We start from the raw sequence: 18,777 nt of genomic DNA, 5'->3' as shown, positions 1-18,777 counted from the left end.
GGAACAGTGGGCAACAGAGGGGAATAGTGGGGAGCAGTGGGGAACGGATAGCGAACTGTGGAAAATGGGAGAACAGTGGAGAAAAGTGGGGAACAGATTGGGAAATGAGGGGAACAGTGGGGGACCATGGAGAACAGTGGTGAAACGTGGGGAACTGGTGGGAAACAGCAGGCAGAACAATGGAGAACAGGTGTGGAATAGGTGACGAACAGTGGGAAACAGTTTAGAACAGATAGGGAACTGATGGGGAACTCTGGGGACTTGTGGGGACTGTTGGGAGGGCAGAAAGGTACATATATACAGATTTGAAATATGCATTTGGAGTGGTACACACATTTAGGAAAATTTGGAAAGAACGAGGGATGATAACAACAAGATGAAAAGAACTGGCTCATGAGCAACTAACTGAAAAGACTTTGGAAGCATTAATCAAACCAGAAAGAATTGCCACAGTACATGTACCAGGTCATCAGAAGGGAAACTCACCAAAAGCACGAGGAAATCGGATGGCTGATGAACTGGCCCGACAAGCGGCACGATCAGGAAAAGTACATCCACCTGATGGCTCTGATACCTCTCAGAGAAGGGCTGAAGAAGGTCCTATCTTTTCCCTCCCTGAAGAAGAAAAAAATGGAAAAGATGGGAGCAAAGAAGACGGAAAATGGTGGCTCCCCAATGGAAGACAATTGTTAAATAAAGAAATCACCCAGCAGATACTAGGGGAACTGCACTCATGCTCCCACCGGGAGTGCAAGCACTGTGTGATGCATTCTTACAAACTTATGCCTGCAGAGGAGTCTATATCCTAGCAAGACAGGCAGTGAACCGCTGTGTGATCTGTTTAAAGGTTAATAAGAAAGTTATAAGAAAGTTATGAAAGCTATGCCTGGAGGAGTACCACCTTTAGCAATCTGGCCATTTCAGCGGATACAAGTGGATTTCACCAAACTCCCTAAGGTCCAGCGATGGAAATTTCTACTAGCAGTAGTGGACCATTTCACGAGATGGGTTGAAGCGTTCCCCACCGTCAATGCCACTGAACAAGCATATAATTCTGGAAAAAATTGTACCCCAATATGGAATAGCCGAATCCATCAATTCAGATCAGGGAAAGCACTTCGCTTCTAAAATTTACAGCCTGGTCTGTGAAACCTTAGGGATAAAATGGAAGCTGCATACTCCAAGGCATCAAAGTGGAACAAATGAATGCCACTTTAAAAATGCAAATTACATAACTAAAAGAAGAGACTAAATTACCCTGGACCAAGTGCTAACCAATAACTCTTCTCAGAATTCGGACAGCCCCATGACAAAACATTAATATCCCCTTACGAGATGTTATTTGGACTCCCATATTTGGGGCGGATAGAAGGAATACCTACAGTCAAAAATAATGATGTGTTTTTAAGGAATTATCGACTGGCAGTTTCTCGTTCTCTTGCAGATTTAAAAGCTAAGCGTCTGCTGGTGCAGAGCCCTCCTCTGCATTTCTCTATCCACTCTGTGAATGCTGGTGACTGGGTCCTGATCAATTCGTGGAAAGAAGAAAAGCTTCAGCCCTGGTGGAACAGACCATATCTAGTACTATTGACCACAGAAAAATCAGACTGAACAAAGGAAAAGGGGTGGACACATGCTAAAAGTTAAATAAATGGGCCCCAACAGTATCAGATAGATGTTTTCGCTGTAAGAAGGAAACGGGAACAACAGTATATTTCAATTTGGGCATGTGAGAAAGTGGAAAAGTTTTGGGAAGATCTAAATCAGGTATTAAATAAAATCACAAAAAATAACATATCAAAAAATCCAGAGATTTTTCTTCTAAATAATATAAGAAGTAAAGAACGTGGCCTCGATTTGTATGAAGCGCAAAAAAGATTTATTACGATAGCCTTAGCTGTAGCAAAAAAATGTACAATGTCAACCTGGAAATCAGAAGATAGCCTGGGAATACAGCAATGATACATGGAAATGAATAAATGTATTGAATTGGAAAAATAACATATAATTTAAGAAATAACATCACAGTATTCGAACAAATTTGGGAACCGTACATGGAACACAAAAGAGAGGTCCTACCGCAGACCACCACCTCTTGAAATGACAGAATGAGAAGTAGACGAAATGAACTGACCCAGTGTGTAAAAGTAGATGACACAATTTTCTTGTCTATTTCATTGTGTGATAACATTGTTTAATGGGTTTATTGTATTGTATATGTTGAATGTTTAGTGGGTGGGGAGGGGGGTGGGACACTATATATTCAAGAGGGAAACGTTTGTGGGTATTTTGGTGAATATGGCTCATAGTGTGAAGAAAAAAAACTTTAAAAAAAGAATAAAGGGACCTGTGGTCCCACCACCAGCCACAGAAAGAAGGAAAGAGGAGTAAAAAGGAACAGAAAAGAAAACTACAATAATGAAACTTTTGCGCTTACTATTTCAATTTGACTTATACATATCATAACTTTGCGTGTTAAACCTAAAAATTATTTTATCTCTCTATGTACTAATTATGCTAAGAACCAAAATCAAACAGATTGTTGGGTTTCTGCGAAAATACCACACCATGGCAAGTCAGGAGTCCCCTTAGTAGCAATCCCTCTCTCCCTACACAAATTATTTGATATATAGATCTTGCCGAGCAACAGTGATCCAACCATTGAAGATAAATACAAAGGGTGGTCGATACGACCAAAACCAACAAAGTCACCAACTCCTCAGTCTGGAGAGATGCTTCCTTTTGAGAAACCAACTAGGAGTTTCCAATTTCATGAAGAATTAGACCGTCACACGACTGTGAATCCCACACCCGGTAAATGGCACATATTGGGTGTGTGGACGTAAAATTTATTCATGGTTACCCGGAGAAAAGGAATGTTGGAATCGGACAAAAGGATTTATATTGACCTGTACACCTAAAGGTTGGAGTGGATTTTATTACCTGGCATACTTAATTCCCAATGTCCGTGAACTTAACCAGCTACCTGTACTAGGCTTGTCCCATGGGAAAAGCAAAAGGGTGACTGAAGGAGATCGTCTCATGTGGAGGTTTTTCCCAACATATGGAGCTGCACAAAGTGCGGTTGAGATTCAAAAATAGCAGCCACCCTAGATGAACTAGTAAATAATACGAACCTGGTACTTGGGGAAGTCCAATCCCAAGTCTGGGCAATAAATACAGAAATGGCCACCATGCAACTTACAGTCCTCCAAAAATGCATGGCCCTTGATTTTATTTTGACAGAGAAAGGGCTTTAATTGGTTCTGAATGTTACACATACATCCTGGATGAATCAGCTAATATCTCGGATTTGGTGGTCCATATTAAAAAGTGTAGAGAGAAGATCCAGGAGACGAGAGATAAATATAAAAAAGGAGGTGATTGGACATGGGGAGATTGGAATTTCGGAGGTTGGGTGCCATGGTTAATGCACTCTGCTATATCTGGCTGAATGATTCTAGTGGGCTTATTGATTGGATCAGCCATCCTACGATGTTTTATCACAAGATCCATTTGCTCAGCTACTGGAGCGAAGCAGGTGGTATTAAAAAATCCCATGGCAGATGAACAACGACAAATTCAACTCATGTTACAATTTGAGGAAACAAAAGGTGAACAATAATGCAGTTTAATCAGAAATACATGATAAAGAGAAAAAAGGAGGAATTGTGAAAAATGGTTGAATGTGATTAAGCTCGCACCATTCTGTGAAAAATGATGGAATGCAAAGTATGTAGATAAGAGCTTGAGAGTAGACAGTACTAGCCAGTGGGCCCCTTCTTATCTCAAGCCCCAAGGATGCAAGGAACTGGTTCAGGTTGGTACAGTGACCTAAGGTAGTCTATAGCTCGTACTGCGATTGCCTAATAGAGACATGAACAGGCAATGTATGAAGAGGGAAGAACTGAGTGATACCTGGATTGATGGAAGGGAGAAGGAGAATGTTGTAATGTATTGGGATTCTGATTGGAAGAAGGTAAATGAAGGTGGGGTGATGTTGAGCATGGGACTGTACAAAAGAGTGATGATTCTGAACTTCCAGTGTGTCTCCAGACCAGGGACACCCGACTCTGCAGACTCGAAATAAAGATGAACCTGTTCTTCAAAACTTTTATCTCCAGAGTAAGGATTGTGAACACTTTATATTTCATGGTGGGGAATGGATGGTGAACAGTGGCGTAGTGTGAGAAACAGTGTGGAAAAGTGGGGCACAAGTGGAAACAGATGAGCTTCTGCTGGTCAACAATGGGGAACCAGGGTGTACGTTGGGGAACAGTGCGGAACATTGTTCCCCACTGTTCTCCTTTCCTCATTCCCTCCCACTCCCCACTATTCCCCTCCGATCCCCATTTTTCTACAGTGTTCCCCACGCTTCCACAATCTTCTCCAGCTGTCCCCCCGGTTCCATACTTTTCCCCATGGTTCCCTACTTTTCCCCACTCTTCTGCATTATTCCCACTGTTCCCCACTTTTGCCCTCTGTTCCCCATTTAACCCACTGGTCCCCATGAACTGTTCTGCACTGTTGCCCATTTTTCCCAATGTTCTCCACTGTACCCCATCTGTTCCCCATATATACCTGTTCCCCAGAGGTTCACACCTGTTCCTGACTATTCCCCACAGTTCCCCACTTTTCCTTTCTGTTCTCCACTGTGCTCCTCTGTTCCCCAACAGGGGGAAGAAAGAGGAGCAGTGGGGAACAGAGGGGCACAGTGGGGAGCAGTTGAGAACAGGTGACGAACAGTGGAGAACTAGCGAGTAACAGTGGACAAATGTTGGTAACAGATGGGGAACAGAAGGGAAAAGTCAGGAACAGTGGGGAATAGTTGTGGAACAGTGGGATAAATGTGGAACGGAGACAGCTGGAGAACAGTGGGGAACAGGGTGGAACAGATGCAGAATAGTGGGGAAAAATAGGGAATAGTGTGGAGCAGGGGGTTCAAATGGAGAACAGTGGGGAACTGTGGGGAACAGTGGGAAGCAGATTAGGAAATGATGGGGAACACTATGGACCCATGGGGAACAATGTGAACACTATGGAACAGTGGGGAACAGTGAAGAACTAAGGGAAGAGGGGAAGAATGAGGAACAGAGGGGCACAGTGGAGAGCAGTGTAAAACAGAGGGGAAGATTGGGGAAAATGGGCAACAGGGCAGAAACATAGAAGATCAGAGCAGGAGTAGGTCATTCGGCCCTTCGAGCCTTCTCCGCCATTCAATGAGATCATGGCTGATCTTAAATTTCAGTACCCCGTCCCTGCCTTCTCTCCGTAACCCCTAATTCCCTTATACTGAAGAAATATATCTAATTCCCTCTAAATATATTCAATGAACCTGCTTCTACTGCTCTGTGTGGCAATGAATTCCACAGATTCACCAGCCTCTGGGTAAAGAAATTCCTCCTCATCTCGGTTCATAATGGTTTGCCTATTATCCTCGAACCATGGCCCCGGGTTATGGACTCCCCCACCATTGGAAACATCCCTTCCTCATCCATTCTGTCCAGTCCTGCCAGAACTTTATATGTCTCTATGAGATCCCCTCTCAATCTTCTAAACTCCAGCGAGTACAATCCCAAATTGTGCAATCTTTCCTCAGAAGTTATTCCTGTCATTCCAGGTATAAAGCCTGGTGAATCACCTTTGCACTCCATTGCAAGAACAGAAAAGGCGACCAAACGTGCACACAATACTCCAGGTGTGCTCTCACCAGGGCTCTGTACAATTGCAGTAAGGTATCCTTATTCCTATACTCAAATCCTCTTGATGTGAAGGCGAACATAGCACTTGCCTTTTTAACCGCATGCTGTACCTGCATGCTCGCCTTCAGTGACTGGTGCACAAGAACCCCTAGGTCTCTCTGCACTTCCCCATCTCCCAATCTATTGCCATTCAAATTGTAATCTGCCCTCTGGTTTGTGTTACCAAGGTGGATAACCTCACATTTATCCACATTGTAGTGCATTTGCCATGTATCTACCCAGTCCCCCAATTTATCCAAATCACACTGGAGCTTCCTGACCCCCTCTTCAGTGCACACAACCTCTCCTAGCTTAGTGTCGTCTGCAAATTTGGAGGTATTACATCCAATCCCCTCATCCAGATCATTAATGTAAATTGTGAACAGCTGGGGTCCCAGTACAGATCCCTGTGGCACCCCACTGGTCACCGCCTGCCACTCAGAAAATTAGCCGTTTATCCCAACTCTCTGTCTTCTATCTGCCAGCCAGTTATCAATCCACATAAATACCTTCCCCCCACAATCCCATGAGCCTTGATTTTGCATGCCAGTCATTTATGTGGAACCTTATCGAAGGCCTTTTGGAAATCCAGGTACAACACATCCACTGGCTCTCCCTCATCTATTTTACCTCTCACCATCTCAAAGAATTTCAATAGATTTGTCAAGCACAATTTACCTTTTGTAAATCCATGTTGATTCTCTCCGATCCCTTCTCTGCTAGTCATATGCTCCGCTATTACATCCTTAATAATGGATTTCATCATTTTGCCCCTTACTGATGTAAGGCTCACCAGCCTATAATTCCCCTCTTTTTCTCTACCCCTTTTTTAAATAGTGGGGTAATATTAGCTACCCTCCAATCCATGGGTACTGATCCTGAGTCTATTGAGTTCTGGAAAATAATTTTTAAAGCATCTGCTATCTGAAGGTCCACTAGAATGTAGATTATCAGGCCCTTGGGATTTATCGGCCTTCAATCCCTTCAATTTTCCCAAGACCATGTCCTTAGAGATACTGATTTCTTTCAGCTCCTCCCTTGCATTAGTGTCTATGTTTCCCAACATCCTTGGGAGGTTACTGTATCCTCTCTTGTAAAAACGGAACTAAAGTAAGAATTTAATTGGTCTGCCATTTCCTTATTCCCCATTATATATTCCCCTGATTCTGCCTGCAAGAGACCTACTCTGGATTTCACCAATCTTTTCCTCTTGACATATCTATAAAATCTTTTGCAATTGGTTTTTATGTTTGCCGCAAGCTTACTTTCATAATTTATTTTTGCCCTCTTGATTAATCCCTTCGTCCTCCTTTGCTGCATCTTGAACTGTTCCCAGTCTTCGGATTTGGTACTTTTTTTGCCCACTTGATATGTTCTCCCTTTGGACCTAATGCTGTCTCTAATTTCCCTTGTTATCACCAGTTGAGTCACTTTTCTTGGTTTATTTTTATGCAATTCTTCCATTAGATCTTTGAATGCTTTCCATTGTCTATCCACCGTCAACACCCCCCCCCCACCCCATAAACCACCCAATCAATCTTACTCACCTCCCGTCTCATACCATCATAATTCTCTTTATTTAAATTCAGGACCTTAGTCTCGGTGATAATTTCTTCACTCTCCATGTCGAGTGAGAATTCGATCATATTGTGGTCGCTCCTACCCAAAGGGCCTTGTACAACAAGTTTGCTGATTAGGCCCTTTTCATTGCATAATACCCAGTCTAAAATGGCCTGCTCCCAAGTTGGTTCCTCGACATATTGGTCTAGATAACCGTCCCGTAAACATTCAAGGAATTCCTCCTCCTCAGTATTTTTACTAATTTGACTAGTCCAATCGATATGTAAATTAAAGTCTCCCATAATGACAGCTGTTCCCTTATTGCACGTTTCTCTAATTTCCCTTATTATGCCTTCCCTCACCTCTACATTACTATTTGGAGGCCGATATACCACCCCCACTAACATTTTCCGCCCCTTGCTATTCCTCAGTTTTACCCATATAGATTCCGTATCTTCCGAGTTAATAACCTTCCTGTCAATTGTGTCGGTTCCTTCTCTCACCATCAAAGCTACCCCACCCCCTTTTCTTTCTTGTCTACCCCTCCCAAATATTGTATACCCCGGGATGTTAAGTTCCCAGGCTTGCCCACCTTGCAGCCATGTTTTGTAATCCCAATCAAATCGTATTTGTTTGTCTCAATTTCCACAGCCAATTCATCTACCTTGTTCCGAATGCTTCTTGCATTAAGATATAAAGCCTTCAGATTTGCTTTTTTCACCCTCCTTGCTCTTTCTGATTTTTACTTTCGCTGCCTAACCCAACTTTTCCTATTTTATCTTTCCTGTCCTTTGCTTATCATACAGGTTCCCATCCCAGTGCCAAATTAGTTTAAACCGCATCCGACGGCTGCACCAAACCTAGCTGCCAATACATTGATCCCTTTTGAGTTTAGGTGTAACCCATTCTTTTTGTAAAGGTCATGCCTTCCCCAAAAGATAGCCCAATGGTCCAAGAAGCCAAAACCCTGTCTTTTACACCAGCCCCTCAGCCACTCATTCACTTGTCTTCACCTTGCATTTTTGTCCTCACTTGCACTTGGCAGAACAGATGCAGAACAGTGGAGAAAAGAACGGAACAGTGTGGAACAGGGGGTCAGCTGGAGAACTGTGGGGACAGATGGGGAACAGAGTGGACCCATGGGGAACAGTGGGTAATTCTGGGGAGCAGTGGGGAACAGATGGTGAACAGTGGAGAACTGTGAGAAACAGTGTGGAAAAATGGGGCACAGATTGGAAACAGAGGAGCATCTGATGGGCAACAATGGGGAACCATGGGGTACAGTTGGTAACAGTTGGGATCTGTGGGGAACAGTGGGGAAGAAATGTGGAACAGTAGGTTAAAGTGGGAGAAATGGAGAACAGTAGGGAACAGAGGGCAACAGTGGGGAATAGATTGGGAACAGCTGGAGAAAAGTGGGGAACAGTGAAGAACTGTGGGGAACACAGGGTAACAGGGGAGAGCAATGGGGAACAAAAGGCGAACATTGGAGAACGTGTGGAACATTGGTCAAAAGTGTGTGACAGGTGGGGAACAGTGAGGAACAGTGGGGAACAGTTGGGGAACAATGGTGTATTGAGGGCAACAGTGGGAAAAATTGATGAATGGATGGAAGAGATGGGAAAAAGTGGGGATCACTAAGGAACAGTGGGGAAAAGTGGGGATCACTAAGGAACAGTGGAGAACAGGGGTGAATAGTGGGGAGCAGTGGAGAACAGATAGCAAACTGTGGAGAATGGGGGAACAGATTGGGAAATGAGTGGAAGAGTGGGGAACCTTGGGGAAAAGTGGGGAATGGTGGGAAATAGCTGAGGAACAGTGGGGAACTGATGGGAAACGGTGGGGATCCGTGGGAGACAGCTTTAACAATGATGTATGGCGCACTGAGACAGAAACTGTGACACCGGATTCAGATCAATGAGAAGGTTTATCAGTGATGAAGGATAAACTGTGTCAGATACTGTGAAAACCAGGTTCACAGTGGGGAGAAAGTTTATCGGTGATACAAAATAAACTCTGGCATATACTGTTATAACGGATTCACAGTGGGTAGAAGGTTTAACAGTGATGTATTGTAGACTGAGGCGGATACCGTGAAACTGGGTTCACATTAGTGAGATGGTTTAACGTTGAGGTTCAATGAACTGTGACAAGTACTGTGACACCAGGTTCACAGTGTGGAAGAGGTTTAAACGTGAAACGCAATACATTGTTGCAGATACCGTGACACAGAGTTAACAGTGGGGAGACATTTTAATGGTGATGTTCGGTAGACTGAGGCATATACTCTGACTCCGGGTACAGAGTGGGTAGGAGGTGACAACGGTGATTTGCAGGAGTCTGAGACAGATACCGTGACACCGGGTTTACAATGCGAAAAAGTTTATAGGGTGATGAAAAATGTTTACACTGTTAGCCCGTAATGTGTCAGTTAAGTCTAGGAACTGACGGTGGCAATTCGTAATACCACGCTGTGCACTCGCTATATCATGCCCCCCCCAAAATCGTCACTGTAACTTAAGATACCAGATATGCTTGAGTTAGGCAGACGTTCATGTCGCCTGGGTTGATAGCACTGAACTGGTGAAGTAGGGTCCATATGGCAGGTTTAAGTCTGTCCACGCTGAATAGCTGTGGATGCCCTCCGATGTCCAATGTATATACCACTCCATATCTCTTAATCAAACAAAATGGTCCTTCATGTGGTTTTAGTAATGGTGCCCCTGGAACCTGTCTTCGTACAAATACAAATTCAGTGTTTAATAGTGATTGGGGGACTTGTTGTCTAGTTTTGCCATGCCAGTTGGTAGAGGATGGTTTGCTGTTAGCAATACCCTTGCGGAGTTGTTGAAGGATGTCCATGTCTGAATTGTTCCTGAAGTGAATATCTTCTGGAACCATAAGGGCCGGACGAAACATCAATTCTACAGATGATGCAGACAGATTTTCTTTTGGAGCTGTTCATACTCCTAATAGAACCCAAGGCAGTTCATCGACCCAGTTGCTCCTTACGTGATATTGTAATGAATAAATATATTTGGAGAATTTGGTAATATTTGCGATTTTGGTAAGATTTAGTGTAGGTTACAAACATACATACATACCTTTTAAAACAGATTTTATTTGAAAGACTGAAGAAATATTGATGCACATACACAAGGAGGTGTTAACTGAACTGATGTAATAAAATGAATGACCATTGTTTGGAAATGGAGCCAGGATGACTACAAGTACCTTTCTGCAGGGTGCTTACAGGAAAGTCACTCACCGGTTTTGTTTACCTAACCACAGCTTGAGCAGAAGAAAGAACTCCTGTTGTTTGGAATAAGAGAAATGGAACTCTGTGGTCACTGAAAGAAAGAAGTTACCATCTGGAAAACCCTGAAGGGGCAAGTTTCATCAGCGAGACATTGACGTGACTAATGGTGGTACCTCAGTTGTGGAAATTCTGGAACAACAAATCACTCTCTGCAAACCCTACAAGAACCTTCCTGAGCGGTAAACATTTACCTTTCGAGCACCAAAACCTGGTGAAATTTATACATGATCAATTATGTGCACAGCAGAAGAATTGCCTGCATCCAGAGAACTTGGAAGAAGGAGAAGTGAGATTGAACTGTGAACCAAAGAACTTTTCATAAAATTTAAACACATTACAAACATGTGTGCTTAGAATTAGAAGGGGGTTAATTTGGGTTAGTTAAGTTAAAGTTTCATTCTATTTTCATGTTTAAAGTTGATTAAAAATAACTTCTGTTTTAAAAACCACCTGTCTTGGTGAATGTCTATTGCTGCTGAGTTTTGGGGTCCTTTGGGCTCGTAACAATATCTGCTTAGATAATGACATTGGGCCTGTTCAAAGTAGGAAATGGCTTCTACCAGCAGGAGTTTCTATTTGAGAAAAAATACTGATAGGTGGCTGAACACATATGTTTCCTAAAAATTAATACCCTCTCCCTCCCTAAACCACATTCAGCCCTGTGACATCTTTCTCCATTGCATTACTGGGACCACCAAGGACCTGACCCATTTCCCATCTTTCCTTGCAATGCCAATATGGCAGCTGCCATTAAGAACAGACAAAACACATTTTAATTCAGGAAGCAACATGAAAATCATCTGGACATCCTGCTTTAAAAGAAGGGTAAACAAGCCTTCGTAAGTTTGTCACTTCATTTTTATTTCAATTCACATGGAGTATTAGCAAAAAGTTTCCCATCCATTTCGTCATCAAATTATGAGTAAAATCATGATTGCTGTTTATGAAAACCCATAACCTTCAATGTTACACAGATAATCTAGGAAGAATTATGTAACAAAAGTAAATGAAACATTAAAAGAATTTCCCCCTTATAAACACTGAGATTGTAGCACGCCAAGCGACCGGGCGAGCAAAAAAAAAGCGAAATCGGAGCAACACTCGGACAGTCCAAGACGGCCCTCCCCGACCTGCGACCGTCATGGAGACTGAAGGATCAGTCAGATCTCACAATGGTCGCAAGTCGGAGTTTTCCCCGTGTGCGGTGCCTGAAGTATTAGAGCCTATTTTTAAAATCAAATGATTTGACAAACGAGAACAGAGACACAGGGAACGAAAGACCCAAAATGTGCGGACTGAATTTGTGACTCAGTGTCTCGGGGTCCATCGGCTGGGGGAAGCCATCTTAATTTCTGTGCGCATGCGCGAGTCATCAGTTGGCGCTTGCCCAAAGGGTTCGCTTAGGGCCGTCATTTGGCACATGCGTATCAATCGCACATGCGCGAACCGAACGCCAAGTGGCGAACCCATCGCGCATGCGCCAACCAAAGACGTGCAAATCTCCTTCTTGCCCCTCCCCTCCCCCCCCCCCCCCACCCGCTGCCAGTTACCCCGCGGCCTCCGGCCTCGCCCTGTTGGCGCCATCAGGCCTCGCACCGACGCCTCGGCTCCACCCAAACACCACGTCGGTACCGGCCGCTCAACGGTGGGGCCCATCGGGCTGCGGGTCGCCCGCTTTCTCTGGACCGCGTGGCTGAGGAAGGTCCCGGCGCCGCCGCCAACTTCTTCCCGTTAGCGCCCTCGGCGACGCGACGGACTCCGAGCTGACGACGCCACCGCCAACGTCCCGCCTCCTCACAGCAAGAGCCAATCAGCCCGCGAATCCGCCCATCAATCTAACCCTACTTCAGCGTCCAATCCAAAAGCGGCCTCACCGAATCAGTCCATTGGCTCGTGCAATTGAAGCAACTAATCAGCGAGCGATGGAACACACAGTCGCACCCAATCAGCATCGCAAGACAGAAAAGAGAGGCAGTCGAAGGAGCAGTAAACCCTTCGGCCCTTCCACTTCCTACTACTCCAACTATCAAATCCTTGGGAAACACAGGATCACTCTGTCCTGGCTCCTGGATTCCTCTGATCTCAAGAAATACATTGCACCCAAACTACAAGGGAGACTATATATTATCAATCACTCCTTCATATTTATTACTGCTTCCAATTTAATGGAGGACACAAGTGGTTGTGTCAGACAGCTGGACCTCCTCGGTGAACCTCATGGAGCAGGCAATCATGGTGAGAAGATAACTTGCCCCGCGGGAGGCTAGTAGTGACCCTACAATGTTAATGTAGACATGGCTGAACCTACGTGGTGCTGACTCGAATGTCTGGGGATGGTGCCTTCACGTATTCTGCATTTTGGTCATCTGGCAGAGTGTGCAGATCTTGGCCCCGTGACAACCTGTTTCCGGAGGCTCAGCAAGACAATCCTACTGACCACCATTTTGAAAGTTCTGATGGCTGGGTGCGTCAGGTTGTGCAACTCATCGAAAACCTGCCATCTCCATGTGGTCAGCACGATGAGGCGGCGTTTCCATTGGAATGTCACAGAGGAGCATCTACTTACCAGGGTCGAGGTCAACATCCTCCAGCCTGAGCCTGGAAACCGCTGTCCTGCATGCAAGTATCTCAGGGTCTTCCTGCTGTCCCCTGCCTTGGGCTAAATAGTCGATTCCCTGGGACAGGGCCTGGACAGACTTGGTTGTGGGGTGGGGCAGTGCATCACACAAAATGTGTTGAATGTCTGTAGTGAACTCAGATTCATGAGAGGAGCTGCTGCTGCCTGGCCGATCACGGGTCCAACACCTTATGGAAGGCAAAAATTAATGACTTCTGGTCCATGAACATCCTGAATTGTCTACCTTCCAAAAATACCTGAAGTGCCTGACTGCCAGGTACAGTACCAATTGCTCTCAGTCAAAGACGCTGTAGTTGAGTTCGGGTGGCCAGAGGTGTCTGCTAAAGAAGGAAAGGGGCTGCCATTGCCCTTCGATGAATTGCTCCAGTGCACCCCCTACTGCTGTGCTGGAAGCGTCTACTGTGAGAGTGGTGGGTGTCTTTGGCCTGGCGTCTAATGGAAGAGTGATGTTGGCCAGTGCGTTCTTGGCCTTCTGGAACACCTCCAAATCCTCATTGTCCAAGGTAATGTCTTCACGCATGTCTGCATTTTGGTCATCTGGCAGTGTGCAGGTCTGTGTCATCTGCTGACGTACCCACCCTTCCACTCATCATCATTCATAAAAATCACAAAGTGCTGGGGTCCCAGAGTAGATCACCTTGGAGCGCCGCTAGTCATTGTTCCATCTACTACTACCCTCTGTTTTCTGCAGACAAGCCAATTCTGAATCCACACAGCCAAGGCTCCATGGATCCCATGCCTCCCATGCCTCCTGACATTCTGAATGAGGCCACCGTGGGGTCCTTGTCAAGCACCTTACTAAAATCCACGTGCAGCCCATATACACCTTTACCTTCATATATTTCCTTTGACACCTCCTCGAAAAACTCAATTTGACTCATGAAGCAAGACCTGCTCCTCACAAAACTATCCATGAGTTTCCACAGCATGTTTGTGCATTGCCCTCGGCCCCAGAATCTGCAGACTTCCTGGCCAGTCCCTCCCTTACCCCTTCCCAGAGCTTCTGCATCCATTATAACATCAACCATTGTTGCCCAGTACAGGCCTTTTATCCCATAAAGGCTGTACTGACCTTTGTAAATGTTCTCCACAACAAACTAACCCTTACCTGTACCACACCCCTTACCTTCTGTTCCCTTACATCCACATGCCCGTTGTCTTGGGTAAACTTATTCCTCTCATTTTGTTCTTTTTAGATTGGTCACAGTGTTTGAGCTACCGAAAGAAAATAGACACATACACACACACACACACATACACACCGAGAACAGTTCAGTTTATACAAGTCTTTATTATTAAATAGCTAGCTGAATTCACACTACAAAATGCAAGCCCTTCCCAATTATACTTATCAATGCCTGGACTGGTCCCAACTGCCAAAGCGAGGCGACGACTGCACACTTGTAGTAGGTTGTCTGGGCGCCGGTAGCAGCTTCTCCACCTCCCCGGACCGGAACGTTGGTTGGAATCTTGAAGTTCTTCTTCTTGCTGAGAGATGTTGCCACCTCTTGGAGAGTCTCAAAGAGGGACTCTTTAAGCAGTGGGACCATGGCTTATATTACCCAAAAGTTGTTTACTTCAGATCTTATCTCTTTGAACAAATGATTTAATTATCTTCAAGGTCTCCTGACAGTCTGCGACCAACAAAAGACAACTGCATCTCTGGGCCTCATGGTGGAAGTTGGATAATGTCTACTGATTCATATGCATCCCTGGGCCCCATAGTGTAAATTTAGATAATGTCTACTAATTCATATGCAACAAGCTGGTTCTCTGCCTTGCAGGAGCAAAGGCTGCAAAAATAAAAAACACGGTTTAAATCTTCCATTACATTCCACCCCTTGGTCGCAGCCTGTCACTTACGGGACCTTACAAGCATTTGAGTACAGAAGGAGTGAAAAAGAGAAACTAAAACTATGATAATCACAAAAACAAGCAAAAATGCGACAACCAACGGAGAATAATGTGGCCCAATCCACCAAATGGACCAGCTCACCATGGAAAAGGGTTCCAATCAAGCTCAAACTATCCTTGTGGGCCACAAGACCCAGACGCTGAAGCTCACCAACAGATTTTGAAACATGTTTAACAATATCCGATATATTAGTGGATACATCGGGCCGTGTCCCCCACGGGCAACTCCCTCAGAACGTCCTCGACATTACAAATCCAATTGCTGGCATCAAAGCACCGGTTAAGCCAGATCAGCAGGAGCACAAGATGGAGGACCTGGAACAAAGAAGCCTGACATATGTCACTCACAGTGCCATAAGCGTTCGGTATTTAAACAAACTAAACCATCCTGTCCCTCAATAGCTATCCACTGAGTGTTACCCTGGGCAGGTGTCACTATTTCTCCTTTTACAGGAGGGCCACTACCTGATGGTGTCACCCATACCTTTTGTCCGACATTCTCTAGCTCGGGAATGGGGGGCAATGACTGTTTTTCCTCTGGAATAGGCTGTAGTTCAGAAGCGTGAAGAAGTCGGTGGAAAGGCGACGATTCAAATTATCGATGGCCTGCTGCAGCACATGGCACCACCCCTTCAGGGTCCCCAGTGGTGTTAACAAACAAATTTGTTCCTTCAGTAAGCCATTCATTCATTCAACTAACCCGGCATCCTGTGAGTAATAAGGAATATGGTGGACCCATAAGTTATCCAACTACACGAAAACCAACAAGGTCGGGTCAGATACAGCAAAGAGCTCTCTGAACCCTTCTCCATTAACAAGGCTGCGTTCTGGCACCAACCCTCTTTTCAATCTTCTTCAGCATGATGCTGAAACAAGCCATGAAAGACCTCAACAATGAAGACGCTGTTTACATTTGGTACCGCACGGATAGCAGTCTCTTCAATCTGAGGCGCCTGCAAGCTCACACCAAGACACAAGAGCAACTTGTCCGTGAACTACTCTTCGCAGACGATGCCAATTTAGTTGCCCATTCAGAGCTAGCTCTCAGTTTTACGGAAACTGCCAAAATGTTTGGCCTGGAAGTCAGCCTGAAGAAAACTGAGGTCCTCCATCAGCCAGCTCCCCACCATGACTACCAGCCCCCCCATATCTCCATCGGGCACACAAAACTCAAAACGGTCAACCAGTTTACCTATCTCAGCTGCACCATTTCATCGGATGCAAGGATCGACAACGATATAGACAACAGACTCGCCAAGGCAAATAGCGCCTTTGGAAGACTACACAAAAGAGTCTGGAAAAACAACCAACTGAAAAACCTCACAAAGATTAGTGTATACAGAGCCGTTGTCATACCCACACTCCTGTTCGGCTCCTAATAATGGGTCCTCTACCGGCATAACCTACGGAATGCTTCCACCAGCGTTGTCTCCGCTCCATCCTCAACATTCATTGGAGCGACTTCATCTCCAACAGCGAAGTACTCGAGATGGCAGAGGCCAACAGCATCGAATCCACGCTGCTGAAGATCCAACTGCACTGGGTAGGTCACGTCTCCAGAATGGAGGACCATCGCCTTCCCAAGATCGTGTTATATGGCAAGCTCTCCACTGGCCACTGAGACAGAGGTGCAGCAAAGAAGAGGTACAAGGACTGCCTAAAGAAATCTCTTAGTGCCTGCCACATGACCACCACCAGTGGGCTAATATCGCCTCAAACCCTGCATCTTGGCGCCTCACAGTTCGGCGGACAGCAACCTCCTTTGAAGAAGACCGCAGAGTCCACCTCACTGACAAAAGACAAAGGAGGAAAAACCCAACACCCAACCCCAACCAACCAATTTTCCCTTGCAACCGCTGCAACCGTGTCTGCCTGTCCCGCATCAGACTTGTCAGCACAAATGAGCCTGCAGCTGACGTGGACACTACCCCTCCATAAATCTTCATCCGCGAAGCCAAGCCAAAGAAAGAAGGACCCATAAGATACTGTTGTCAGCTGCCCAATCACAGATTGCCTTCCCGGAGAAGTGCGAGCCATTATCAGACTGAATTACTTCTGGTACATCATAACAAGAAATTTAATGGTTTAGTCCTTGGATAGTGCTAGCTTGGTCAGCCGTCTTGGTGGGAAAAGCAAAAAGCAGGCCCAAAAAGGTGTCAATCATTACTAGGACGTAACGTTTACCCATACAATCTGGCATTGGGCCTATGTAATCAATTTGCCAGACTGCAGGTGAGTGAGCTCCCCGTCTTATTCGACCATGCAGACGAGGAGGAACAGTGCGGGACTTCAAAAGCTGGCATGCTGGGCATGTCCGCTCGACCATGCGGACATTGTTCTGATGGATGGGTAAGGCATGTGTACAGGCCACATAGCTGATCCCTTCTCCCCCAAATGGCTACTCTGTTCATGTGCCCATCGATCCAGGGGGACGGTATCGGCATGGCTGATAGTGGCAAGCTGATCTGATACTGCATTATGTTGTGCCATGTTCGTCGTCGCATTGGTATGGGCGTCAACGTGATATACGGTTATCTCACGATGATGGGAAGCATCCCACAACAGCTGCCACAAATGTTTTCCCCATACTGAGCGGTCATGTACCAGCCAGTCATTCTTTTGCCAATCAGGCATCCATACCACTAGTCCATTAGCCATAGCCCAGGAAGTAGTGGGAGAGTGTACATAGCCCTGAGGGAGGTGGGTGAAGGTATACTGACGTCCCCTCCAGGTAAAGGTGAACTGATCCTGTGAGACCTCGTCTGTAAGAATACTGAAGAAGACGTTAGCGAGATCAATGACAGCATAACATATTCCTGAGTTCCTAGTAGCAATGTTTTCAATAAGGGTAACAATGTCCGGAACTGCCGAAGCAAGTGGTGGGGCATGTTTGTTCAAGAAACAATAATCAACTGTCATCCTCCAGGAGCCATCCGACTTCTGCACTGGCCAAACAGGGCTATTAAAGGGCAATGTTGAGGGCCTCACTACTCCTTCTTCTTGCAAAGCATTGATGGTGGCAGTAATCTCTTCCTGCCCTCCAGCGATACGATATTGTGGAATGCATACTGGTTTCAGGGGGGGGGGGGGAGGCACCATCACAGGATCCCACTTAGCCCGACCCACCACTAGTCTTTAAGTAATAGTCCAAATTCCAAATGCAAATCCCCATTGGCTAATATTAAGGGCTGTACCGGCCAACATAGGATACACTCGTCAGTGGCAGCCACCAGGGCATGTAACCATATAGGGGAAGGGCCAATGTGGCGCGGAATTGCGGAGGTGTAATGCTGGATGTGGAATCGTCCCCCTGCGAGATGCCAGACGTGGAATGGTCCACCTGCCAGATGCCGGAGGTGGAATGGTCCTTCTGTGAGAATCCGGATGTGGAATGGACTTCGTGCCAGATGTGTAATGGTACACCGACGAGATGCAAGATGTAGAATGATCTTCTGGACAGATGCCGAATGTGGAATGGAATTCGTGCCAGATGCCAGATGTGAAATGGTATGCTTGTCAGTTGCAGGATGTGGAATGATCCTCTGCCAGATGATGGATATGGAATGGTTTACCTGGCTGATGCTGGAGTGGAATAGACCACCTGC

The sequence above is a fragment of the Narcine bancroftii genome, unplaced genomic scaffold (genome assembly GCF_036971445.1).
Source record: "Narcine bancroftii isolate sNarBan1 unplaced genomic scaffold, sNarBan1.hap1 Scaffold_152, whole genome shotgun sequence".
Taxonomy (NCBI): domain Eukaryota; kingdom Metazoa; phylum Chordata; class Chondrichthyes; order Torpediniformes; family Narcinidae; genus Narcine; species Narcine bancroftii.
Note: the sequence above shows the minus strand (reverse complement) of the source record.